This window comes from Choloepus didactylus, chromosome 22 (genome assembly GCF_015220235.1).
Source record: "Choloepus didactylus isolate mChoDid1 chromosome 22, mChoDid1.pri, whole genome shotgun sequence".
NCBI lineage: Eukaryota > Metazoa > Chordata > Mammalia > Pilosa > Megalonychidae > Choloepus > Choloepus didactylus.
Genome location: NC_051328.1, coordinates 15,792,767 through 15,805,204, shown reverse-complemented (window position 1 = coordinate 15,805,204; position 12,438 = coordinate 15,792,767). Strand labels below are relative to the sequence as shown.

At 36.1% G+C, this 12,438-nt stretch overlaps 1 pseudogene; it reads left to right on the top strand.

Annotated features, from left to right (window-relative positions):
• Positions 1–11,043: 11,043 nt before the first annotated feature.
• LOC119518879 lies at positions 11,044–11,565 on the top strand (annotated as a pseudogene).
• Positions 11,566–12,438: the final 873 nt, after the last annotated feature.

The following is a 12,438-nucleotide window of genomic DNA, read 5'->3' as shown; positions in this document are numbered from 1 at the left end:
ATGGTTTTAATTTCAGGCTTTGCAGAGGAAGGTTATAGTCACAAGAAGTGCAACATGAGAAAAAGTATCAACCACAGAATTGTATTTATATTGCTTTCACAGCCGTTGATTTAAAGCCAACCAACAGATCTTAGCAAAAACTTCAGATGCTAAAAGGGGGTTTTAAACATATTACTATTAAGAGAAAAGAATAATTTACATGTATTCACTCAATAAAAGCAAGCTTCTTAAGGACAGAAATAACCACCCAGCAGTCAGGAGTAAATATATATACAAGCAGGATTTGAAGAGACTCGGAAGTCTACTCTAACCTTGAGTCTAATGATTCTCTCCTCAGCTTTCAACACTCACAAGAAAAGAGCCTTAAGCTTCTCGATGAATTCCTCTAGGAATCTAAAATCTGAGATTCTCCAACTCCTTCTTATAGGACTTACTCTTGAGACCATCCAGTACAGTTGGCTTCATCATGGCCATGCTGGCCTTTTGAAGTATCTGAATGGAATCGTTCCCTGTTCTGCCTTATCATCTTGATACTCTATGAAAGAGGAAGTAATAACCTATTTGACTCTTCACAGGCAACTGAAGCTGTCTCTAGTCTGCACTATCACATTTTGCATTTAAAAAGGCTGAACAGCATGAATTTGGATACAGTGCTTATGCATAGAATCAAAAACAACTAGATCTAAAGTTCTCTGCTTTACTAGTTGTTGACATTGGAGATTTTTCTTTATTTCACTTTCCTCAAATGTAAAATGTGAATAAGAACAGTTTGTAATCATAGTGGCTGGTGCATAGTGAAGGCACAATATAGGCAGAAAGATATAATAGCAGCATAAGTGTCATTACTCTTTCAAGTGTACCTTTTTCTTTCTAAGTGTCACCTTGGCAGACTCTTGGTATCAGGCTCTAGTTTGGTCCTTCTTCTTTAATGAATTTATTTTAATGTCTCCTTAGCTCCTGATCCTTTCTCAAACTCTGGAAATCTCCTTTGTTCTCTTTTTGCTCCACACACATATATTTCTGTGATTCTTCACATCTTCTCTATTAGAAAATATCATACTACCTATGAGGAATGGTTTTTCCACATGGGGCATCTTCCAGATCCTCCCCATATTGACTGAAAGCACACACACAAGAACTTATTAAATTTGTATGATGGCTACAATTTAGTTCCACCTATATCATATAATTGGGTCTTAGGTTTGACTTTTAAGTCAATCTGTAGAAAAATGGGCAAGTTCTAGATACAATGTTTGAATTTTAATAGAATAAGTTGCTAGGCTATTTTAATGCTTATTTTATATGATCCCAATGGAAATGCTTTTTTTGATTTTTCAATTTTCAATTAGGCATTTAATACTCATGCATTTGATTTTGCACTTAGAATAAAAATTTGCTGTCTATTGATACTCGATCGGCCAGCATCCTGACAGAAAACAGATGGTCACTCCAACTGTGTTGGAGTTATTTGAATAGAAGGCTTATTGCAAAGATGTGGGCACGATGTGGGGAAACCAAAAGGATAGTGCTGGGGAGCTACGGTGACTAATAAGGGAAGAGAAGGCCATTATCATCTTCAGGCCTGCAGCATGAGCGAGGGCACTCTCCCACAATTCAGAATGAAAGTGCTGATTGGACACAGCTCCCTGGCAGCAGCTATAACCTTGGTTTTGGGAAGCAGCAGCCCTGAAGCAGCACCTAAGAGAAGAGGTTGCAGAAATCCCAGACCTTTGCTCCACTCCCTCCCTCCTATCAGCAGCTGGATTAAGCCCAACCAGAAGGCAAGGGCCAAGAGAGCGGTTTATGGAAAAGGGTGAAGAGTGGATCTGAAGAGACAAATGGAGGAAAATGAGCACAATTCTAATCTTTGTTGCAAATAAATATCTTAAACACATTGCTTTAAAAGTTTAAATGAATAGTAAAACCTGTTGCCACCTCAAAGTGATAAGAAGAAATATGTAACTGTTACTTTGAGTGGTATTACATTTCACTATAATTATTGAGAGTAAAATAAAAAATACGAACAGCTCATTGAATATGTCAGGAAGAAAACTGAAAACATTTGTTGGAATATGTATTGAACATTAAATATAATTAAGAACATGCACTTGTATGTTTTTAAACTGGATATTAAGGAAGTAAAATTTGTGAACATAGTTGGTGTAACACTGCCTTGATAACAGCTTTTCAAAGTACTAAGGATTTGTAGATTTCAGGGTTATAGAGTAGAGATGTGGGATAAATTCTAAGAAGATACTGTTCTCTGACTATAATAGGTGTGGCCCAAATCAACCCTCACCTTATGTATTACTTACGTTGACTTCTTCATATTGGTGGATGGGTGGTTGGGGGCAGGAATTAGAGCAAATTCTAAAAGTATTAAACTAGGAAAATATCTATTTTTTAATACATTTAAAGCTCAAGTTAATAATCACTCTAGGTTCAAACCATGAAAGATTTACACCAGAACCCAGTATCTAGGGGTTCTAATGCAAATTACTTTTAGAAAATAAATTTGAGAATAACCTTTATTGTTTTTACTAAGATTATCATCAACTATGCATGTTAATGATTCTAATGCCAGGCTCTTAGATACCTGTAAGCAAAATCACAGAACTTGAAGATAATGTAAATGAATGAGCAGCATCTTATCTAATACCTAGCTTATGAATTCTAAATATATGTCCTAGTAACAGATTCTGGGATCTGATTAGATTTTTCTCCAATTTTATTCCATTTCTTTTTTTAAACATCAGACTGAGGAATGAACCCAAATGCCTCAGGGAAAAAAAAAATAGGAATACATCGTTCATTTTATAAGAATCATGCTTATTACAAGCAAATAGCAGGGCTGTAACAAGAAGTCATGGATACATTCCATCCCCTTTCCCCAAGAGATGTTGCCTAGGGCTAATGGAATAACATTATGGAACAACACAGTGGATGAATCTGGGAAGCTTGCTACTACATTACTTGGAAATAAATTTAAGACCTTCTTTTTCCTAGTACTTCCAGACACTATAATTGGCAATCAAGGCAAACATGATTCTAAAAGTGTAGAGGTTTAGAAATAGCATATATAGGTCACTTTTGCAAAGGAGGAGAAGATACCAGTGGAGTAGGAGAGGGAAAGAGGACAGAAAAAGATGGACACAAAGGCAAATACTGCTGTGATTATTTTTGCTTTGCCAAAACAGTTTATATAAATAATCTTAGAAACATACTCAGCAAGGCCCCCAGGAGCCATTTTGTTGAGAAGGTGGTCTTAATACTTAGACACAAAATAACAGTCAACTGCTTCTGACACAAATGTTGCCCCATTATAGGTGTTCAATAATGTTGAGCATATAGGAACTATCTATTGAGCACTTACTATGGGACAGGCAATGAATAGGTGCAATTATTATACTTATTCCACAGGAGAAGAAATAGAAACAGAGAAGTTAACCAATACTGCATAGCTACTAAGTGGCAGGGCTGATATATAATGTAAGTAAATTGTGTTCTTAGCACAATAATATGCTGCTTTTATATATGAATGGATAGATGGATGGATGAATGGATGGATGGATGGATGACGAGATTAATGCTTAAACCAAGAAATGAGCAAATATCTGTGGTCTTCAGCACTAATAATGATTTGCCGAATAAGGGCAACTTATATTCACTGGATCATTAGAGTGATTGACAGGGTTGGCTTTAAGTTGTAAATGTATCAAAGGAAAAATGACTGTGCTAATTTCTTGATAAATGAGGATAGCAATCATTTATTCATTTAGCACCCATTATGCATTAGGTATTCTGTACATATTGATTGTAAGCCATTTTCTAATTTTTCAGATGAAAAACCTGAGGTACAGAGATGTGGAATAACTTGCTTCAGACCACATAGCTTGGTGGAGGCAGACTTTTAGTGCAGCTTTAATCTTCTCCAAAGTCTTTGAGCTTTTCCTTTTAAAACATACTGGATCCAATACACTGAGAGTGGTACTCTGACAGAGGTGCAAGAGCCAAGTAGAATCAATTTGTATGTCTCCTTAGGAAATGATCAAAGTATTCAGGAAGGGGGCAGGACTTGAACTTCTTAAGGTGAACACCACGTAATAATTTGCCTGTTCTAGTCTTGATAATGGAAAGGAAGTGTCAAAAAATAAGAATCAAATTCATTTTTAAAGTTACAGAAAGCTCTCAAAGTTCAATGCAAAAGTTCCTTATTTGTCTTCAGGATCAGCAATTCACAGTGCAGGCAGGTCTCCGTGGCTTTCTTTCCCTGTTTCTCTGCCTCACTCACTTTTCCCATTAAAAGAAACGAGGTGATTATTTTGTGGAAATCTCAAAATCCCCTTTTTGTCTTTAGTACACTAAAATCTCAATAATTCTTACTGATGTCTAGGGACTTTTGGTCTTCAGATAAGGGGTGTGGCAAAGCATGTTTATCCCTTTGTAATAACTAAAAGGATTACAAAGTAAGTTAATATTTGTGACAGGTTAAAGAGAGTCATTTAACTTAACAAAGCTGAAAAAATAATGAAGAAATAGTAGACAATTTGTTCAAACTTTATAAGATCCATGTTGCCTTTGTAGCACTAATTCCCCTTTCTCTGGTGGGCACTGCTCTGTGGGTGGACTGCAGAGATGGCCATTTCAGGAATTGTCTCTACTAATTGCAAGCTGGATGACAGGGCATTCCTGCTCCAGTTCTAAAGGTCCTGTTTCCTCATGCCCATTCCCCATAAATATATAAGCAGTCTTTTTCCTTACATGCTCTACAACTCCTGAAGCACCAAGAGCAAGAATACAGCAGAATCCTCTATGAGCTGCTAGCAAGAGAGATGACAAATTTAGTTTCTACCGTCAAAGCACTCCAGTTATTTAAGACAGATAGTGTCACACTGCTATACATGACTACTGGATGGGACATATCTGCTTATAGTAAGTAGTAGTCATAGCGGCAGTAGGAGCAGCACCAGTAAGGAGTGGGATGACTTACACTTAAGTGCTTACACTGTGCTTTTACATGCATTCATTTATTTAATAATCTGCCTATGAGGAGAATAGTTCAATACTTGTGACAGCCAGGAAAGTGCACCTTGCAGACCTCCAAATACAGGAAATGCCAGCTACTGCACCATGAAATCCATCACCCTTTTGTGCCAAGGACATACATCCCATGGGCTTCTCCTTATCACTGACCGAGTGCAGCAAGGATACTAAGGCAGATCTATTCTTGCAAGACAAAGTATTCCTCTGCTGGCCAGCTTTGGCTTGAGGATTCCCTAAATGACTTGGCTGAAACTTCCTTAGGCTCCACAATGGTCTAGGCTGCTTTTACCCAATCTCCTTCATTCTTTGTTGTCTGCATCACACTGGATGGTTTTAAAGTCTTCTCTGCCTCCTTCTCTACTTTTCCTCACACAGACATTTTCTGTAAAAAATCCTTGCACATTTAATCCTGATTTAGCTTATGTTTCTTGAAGAGCTGAGTTAATGCATTATTTTTCTTATTTTATTAGAGAGAGAGAGAGAGAGAGAGAGAGAGACTGTGGTTTGAGGCCACACATCCATTAAGCTACAGGAATTGTATTTACTCATAGGTTTTCTGATTTCAGAACCCATGTTAATAACCACTATATGACCTGCAAAAGTAATGGTATGAAGGGAAGCAGAGGAAAGACCTATTCAAATTCTGTGACAGCCACTCATTAGCTGTGTCAAGACTAGAGGAGAAACCTGTGCTTCAATTAAAAAAAGAAAGTACCATGTAACTTTCATCCTAAAATGGCCACTGCCCAAACTGTGGGTTACTGGAGATCTGTCACTATGGAAAGGTCTTTGAATTTATATTTTCCTGCTTCCTATATGAGTTCTGCATCTATTTATGCTCCTACATTTGCATATGTTTTCCTTGGGAATTATACATTAAATATCACTGCGATAGAATGCATGCTTGTTATAACAATGATAAAAAGTTTACTGTATAACAAACCTCTAAGTGAATGTTTTGGGAATATAACAAATCATTCTTGCCTCAAGCTACCAAACGTTTTATTTTGTGCATGGTGGATCTGGTTGAGAAAGGTGTTATGTGCCTGGGGAATCAGTTAAATGTCTAATCCTTTGAGCCAGCACTTGCCCTGATCCTTACTGTGTTTTATATTTGTTTCTTCTAAGTCCCTAAGCTTAATCTTACTGTGGACGGGCGAACTGGGAATGGGCCCACCTTGTTTCTTGTACTCCCAAATAATTAGATATTTGCCAATTTTTTATTTTATGTTTTGTTTTCACTTATAGGTTCCTTTCCTTTTATTTCTCATACTCAAAGTCTTTTCCATCTTTTAACTCATAAGTTCTCAACTTTCCATCCAGTATCCTCCAAGTTTCTCTATACTAGCCATACATATTACAGTCCTGTACATAAGCATGAGGGATAAAGTGACCAAAATGTCTCAAAATGAGATCATTAACAATTTAGCATTTTAAAATTCAACAAAGCTTTGTTAATATTTGTTAATATTTTTAGTCTATGAGGTTTTTCAACTCTTACATTACCTATTTCATCTCATAACCCTTCAGTTTCTTGTCAGCAATGAGATAAGGAAAGGGGTTTGGATCCTTGGGCAAAACAGTAATATTGTTTTTAAAGTATCCTCCAATACTTTTTTTTTCTATGAAAACAGCTCAAAGTAAATATTTGAGCACAATGACAATATAAGTCTGATAAATCCACTCCTGTGTTGAAAGTTGCCACAAATCCTCAAATATTCACTACTCTGTGAGAAAAGTGACCAAAAGAGATAAAAAAAAAAAAAATTTACTTCTTCAAGATCAAGATGTTTGTAATTTCCAAGCTCACTCTTTCTTTTTAAGGGTTAGTTGATTTGGTCACACTTTACCTTACAAATTAAGCCCAAATGTCCTAAACTTCTCTTCATTCTACCTTCCATTCTTCACCTCTCTTTGGAACTGAGTCTGATATTTATCTAGATCTCTTTATTAAATCCTGTCTCACTTGGTTCCATCAAATTATGTTCAAATGACCCTTCATTCCCCTCTAAGCATACTGAGGGGACTGCCCTTCTGGAGCAAGTGAGGTCTTTTGATCTATTTGGAGTCATTTGAGCATTTCACCTTTCTGGTGACCCTATCATATCTCATGGGCACCTTCCCTTTTTTCGTTGACAAAATCTTTGCTATCATTTATTTAGGAAGAATAAATATGTTCACTGCCCTGTTTGAACTCTCAGGTATTGCTTCCAATGCTTGTAAAGATCTATGTGAGTATATTGATGGGACAAAAAAGATACAGCATGGTGGCCTGCTAGATACTTTCAACAAAGATTAAACGATTCATAGGAAAACATGAAAAAGCTTTACTCCCCTGCAGTTCCCTTCTTATACATTCTATGATACTTAATGAAAAGAAAGATGCAATGCCATTTGTCACTAATGGTGCTTCACATAAAGACACACCCCAATCCAAGTATTTGTCAGATAACCATAATTACAGATATGACTACTTATTAAAATATTTAACATATAAATACAGTTTAATTCAGAAGAGGATTCATTGGCCTCATTAGGGGAGTCACTGTTTATTTCTTATGAGTTAAATAACCCTAAGGTTAAAGCCAATGAGTATGGTTAGTGAATCACGTTAGGGGCAAAAGTAGAAGATTGATATTTTTTTCGGCAGCAATTTTTATTTGTATAGCAATCTTTTATCTGATCTTTCATTGTTCAATTTGCATTTAAAACTTGTTGTATTAAGTAAGCATTCCATAAACATATAGCGTTTTGGTCATCTAAGTGAATAGTCATTGTAATCAATTGTTTAAGTCAAAAGATGTTTACTGGGGATAGTTAACCTGAGTGATTTTTAGCTCCTTGCAGTGGTGACTGAGGTAGTTATTGGCTTACCTCAGACATACAGATTTAGGTCGACTAGAACTCTGGACACTGGATTGAAAACAAATAGCTCTAAAAGCCTGCTTGATTAGCTCTTAAGAATCACATGCTCTCTCCTCTCTCACTGACACTTGAATATTTTTTCTTCCTTCTCTTGCTCTTGATTTCACTTTTACCCTCTCCTCACTTCTTCTGCTTTGAGACAATTCAAGATGAACTCTTGCACCCAAAAGGTATGATATCACTAATCTAGTGTCTGCTCCCAACTGGCTCTTGTTATTAGCCAGCCAACTGTACCAAGATTGGTGAAAACCATTTGATACAAATATATTCACTTTGATCTGCCTCCTTCACATCAATTCCCACAAAAGGGAAGTAAAAAGAGGGACTAGTAAGCAAAATGAGTATCATATAAAAGTCACCTCACATGGGAAATTGTAAATCTTATTATCTTCTTTTATTTTTCATTAAACATTTTTTAATTTAAGATAGTAACATTACAAAACATAACTTACAAAATTCCCTGCATAGTTCCATATTTTTGGAAATAGAATACTCTGCTTCTTATTGACTTTTTATTTTTTAACTTTGCAAAAGTTTTAATTTTTTGCTTTATATCTATTACAGTGTTTGAAACCTGAAGAAATACATTTTCCCTTCAAACATGGATGTATAAACAAATATCATTGTCTGAACTCTGCATAAGCAATGACATGGTATCTTGGTCAATGTCTGCTCTGAAATTACCAAACTGCGTCTCTCTACTTGGCAACCTTGAGAACATGGAGCATAGTCAGTAAAAAATATACACGTAGCTACATCTCAAGCCAACTGCAAGTTTTCTGTTTTAAAATGACTTTGATCTTTGAGAGGATGCTTGCTCAAATTTAAGACATTAACATTAAGGGAAGCTGGGTGAAGGATATACAGGATTCACTTTCTTTGCAAACAGTGGACCTTTTATTTTTTTAAGAGAGAATCTATGACTTCCAAGGAATGATAAAACCATGGCTGTTATGCCATCTGCCAAAACAGACTAAACAGGCAAATAAAATAATATCTCAGAAAATTATTAAACTCTATAAAACATTGTTTGCAAAATTTGAATTAAATGACTGCCTCAAATCACTGTTAAACAAATTATTAAGTAATCAAAGATGCATGTTCATTGCAAATATATTAAAAGACATTTGTTAAGCACTTCTTACTAGAGTACACAGTCCTTCTAAAGAAGGAATTCAAGCAGCATAGAACATAGAGGTTTTGGAAACACACAGTCTACTTATAAATCTCATATGCAACCACCGAAGTAGCTTTGAGGTTTTTTTTTTTTTCTTTCATTGACACCTGATTAATAGGCCCTTTTCTTAGCAATAAAGTACCATACTAGATGATAGTTACAATGGTCAGGGTAGAGGCATAGACCTTATTCCCATGGAATTGAGAATTTAGGTGGGGAAAAAAAAACCTTTTAAATGATTACACAAATTATTGCATGAGAAAAGACTTCCAATAATGACAAACTGAGATAAGTGTGCTGCATTTTATAAAGGTCTTATTTCAATGACATCTGAGCTAGAATAAAGAACCCAGAAAAATCTCCTCAAAAAACTGACATTTGAGCAGACATAAATAATGAATAAGTGGGAGTTAATTAGGCTACGGAGAAAGAGTAGTCAAGACAGAAATAGAGAGAAACAATTCCAAGCAGAAGCAAAAGATCTGAATAACAGAGCCCTGGGCTGAAGGCACTTAAAAAGACCATTATGACAGAAGAAAGTGAAAAATGTTGTGATAGAAAGGCTGGAGAGCAAACAAAATACCAGACCATACATAAGGGCCTGGGAAAACATTAGTATTTTGAACTTTTTTGCAACACCAATAAAAATATTTACTTCTTTTTTTCTTTGCTTTATTTTCTTGAATCTGAAGTACCTTTGAATTTGGCTATCTGTTTTGAACAAGTGCTTTAGGAGAATGAAAAGGCATACCAAAAACTTGGAGAAAATACTGCAAAACACCTAGCTGATAAAGGCCTAGTATCCAACGTATACAAAAAGTTATCTTAATACTCAAAAATAAGAAAATAAGTAACCCAACTAAATAGCAGACAAAAGATCTGAACAGATACTTCACCAAAGAAAATATACAGAAATCAAATAATGTATGTTTTATTTTACAATTATAAAACGAGATACCACTATATATCTCTTAGCATGGTTAAAATCCAAGACAGTGACAACACCAAATGCTGGTGAAGTTTTGGAGCAAAAGGACCTCTTAGTGATTGCTATGAGAATGCAAATTTTGTACAAAAAAAAAAAAAAAATTCTTACAAATCTAAACATAGTATTACCATATGATCCAGCAATCACTCCTAAATACTTAAATAAATGAGATAAAAACATACCCACACAAAAACTTGTGCATGAATGTTTATGGCAGCTTTATTTACAATTGCTCAAAATTGAAAGCAAACATGATGTCTTTCAGTAGGTAAATGGACTAACAAATGGTGGTACATTTATACAATGGAATATTATATGGCAATAAAAAGAAATGAGGGCGATGCACTCTTCTCAGAGCACCGCATGATAAGAGCCTGGTGCCACCCCCGATGCTTGCTCCACCGCTGCCCCCTGCCCTGTAGCTGCCGCCACCTTGGGACCGGCTGTGTGATTAGGCCACAGTCTTCAATGAGTAAACATATTCCTCAGTTCTGTGGTGTTCTTGGTCACACATTTATGGAGTTTCTGAAGGGCAGTGGAGATTACTGCCAGGCACAGCACGACCTCTATGCAGACAAGTGAACTGTAGAAACGAGTTACTACTCCACCAAGAAACCCCTGGACACAGAAACGCTGAATTGAAACCCTGAGAGCATTTTACAGGAGTTCTGACCTGGATGGGGTAAACCTCAGTGCACTTCTTTCTGTTGCCTCAGTATTGCTGGATTGAAGAATCGCTGCTTCTTGTTAGGAGGTTCCTTTCGTTTCCCGTTACTCCCAGCTTCATACTCGAAGCACTGAGAATTTCAAGTGGAGTATATTGAAGTAGACCTCAGTTTCTTTACATCACTTCCGTATTCAATTTTTAAAATTCTTTCATAACCCTTTTGAGTGTTTTAACTAAATTAACATGGCTCGAATGACCCACCCAGCTCCTGTGGAAGTCACATACAAGAACATGAGATTCCTTATTACACACAAGCCAACCAATGCAACCTTAAGCAAATTTATAGAGGAACTTAAGAAGTATGGAGTCACCACAATAGGAAGAGTATGCGAAGCAATTTATGACACTGCTCTTGTGGGGAAAGAAGGCATCCATGTTCTTGATTGGCCTTTTGATGATAGTGCACCACCATCCAACCAGATTGTTGACAATTGGTTAAGTCTTGCAGAAATTAAGTTTCGTGAAGAACCTGGTTGCTGCATTGCTGTTCTTTGTGTTGCAGGTCTTGGGAGAGCTTCAGTGCTTGTTGCCCTAGCATTGACTGAAGGTGGAATGAAATATGAAGATGCAGTACAGTTCATAAGACAGAAGTGACATGGAGCTTCTAGCAGCAAACAACTTTTATATTTGGAGAAGTACCATCCTAAAATGCGGCTGCGCTTCAAAGACTCCAGTGGTCACAGAAACAACTGTTGCATTCAATAAAACTGGGGTGCCTGATGTTATTTCCTTGGAAGTGGAACTTGAGAAAGGAAGGATCTAATTTGTCATACATATTAGCCAAAGTGTTGGTGAATAAGTCTAACGAAGCTTCCATAGGAATACTGAAAAGCAGTTTTACCATGCTATGAGTTTGACAGAATTGCAAACTCTATGTTTGGGTTACAATCAGCCTATTTGGACACTTAGCAAAAGATTCTTGCTGGTTAGCTTTTAAAGTGGGCTTATCATTTGTAACAATTGACCTTCCCTGAAATCATGCAGTACTGAGTTGCTTTTGTCTTGTGCAGAACATGTAGAATATGCTCTTTAATTTAGTAAATGTTTTTTTAAAAGGTAGAGATGCTTTGTAGGGTAGCTACAATAATTCTTAATCAAAATTTCTGAAATTATTGTAATTTTTTTCCATATTTATTGGAAGTTGTTTACAAACCATTATTTTTGTTCAAAGTGTGATTTTTTTTCCTTCTCTTCCCAACCTCTCTTGCAAAAAGAGGAAAGCAGTTTTCTGCTAATGATTCAGCAGACATCTAATATTTTATATGCCTTTTGAGCTGTGTAACTTAATGTTTGAATCCTTGATAATTTGTTTTATTATGTAATTGATAAAATGGTGATGTGTATTAATGTTAGTTCAACTATATATTTATACTGTCTGGGAATGTGTGGTTATAGTTCTGTGGGAGAAATAATTTGTCAGTGTTCACCAGCTTGTAAAAACCTAGTGTGAGAGCTTAAACATCTAAATAAATCATGAACTGCAAAAAAAAAAAAAAGAAAGAAATGAGATGTCACATTACAAAAAGACATGGAGGAAGCTTCAGTCCATATTGTTAAATGAAAGAAGCTAGTCTGAAA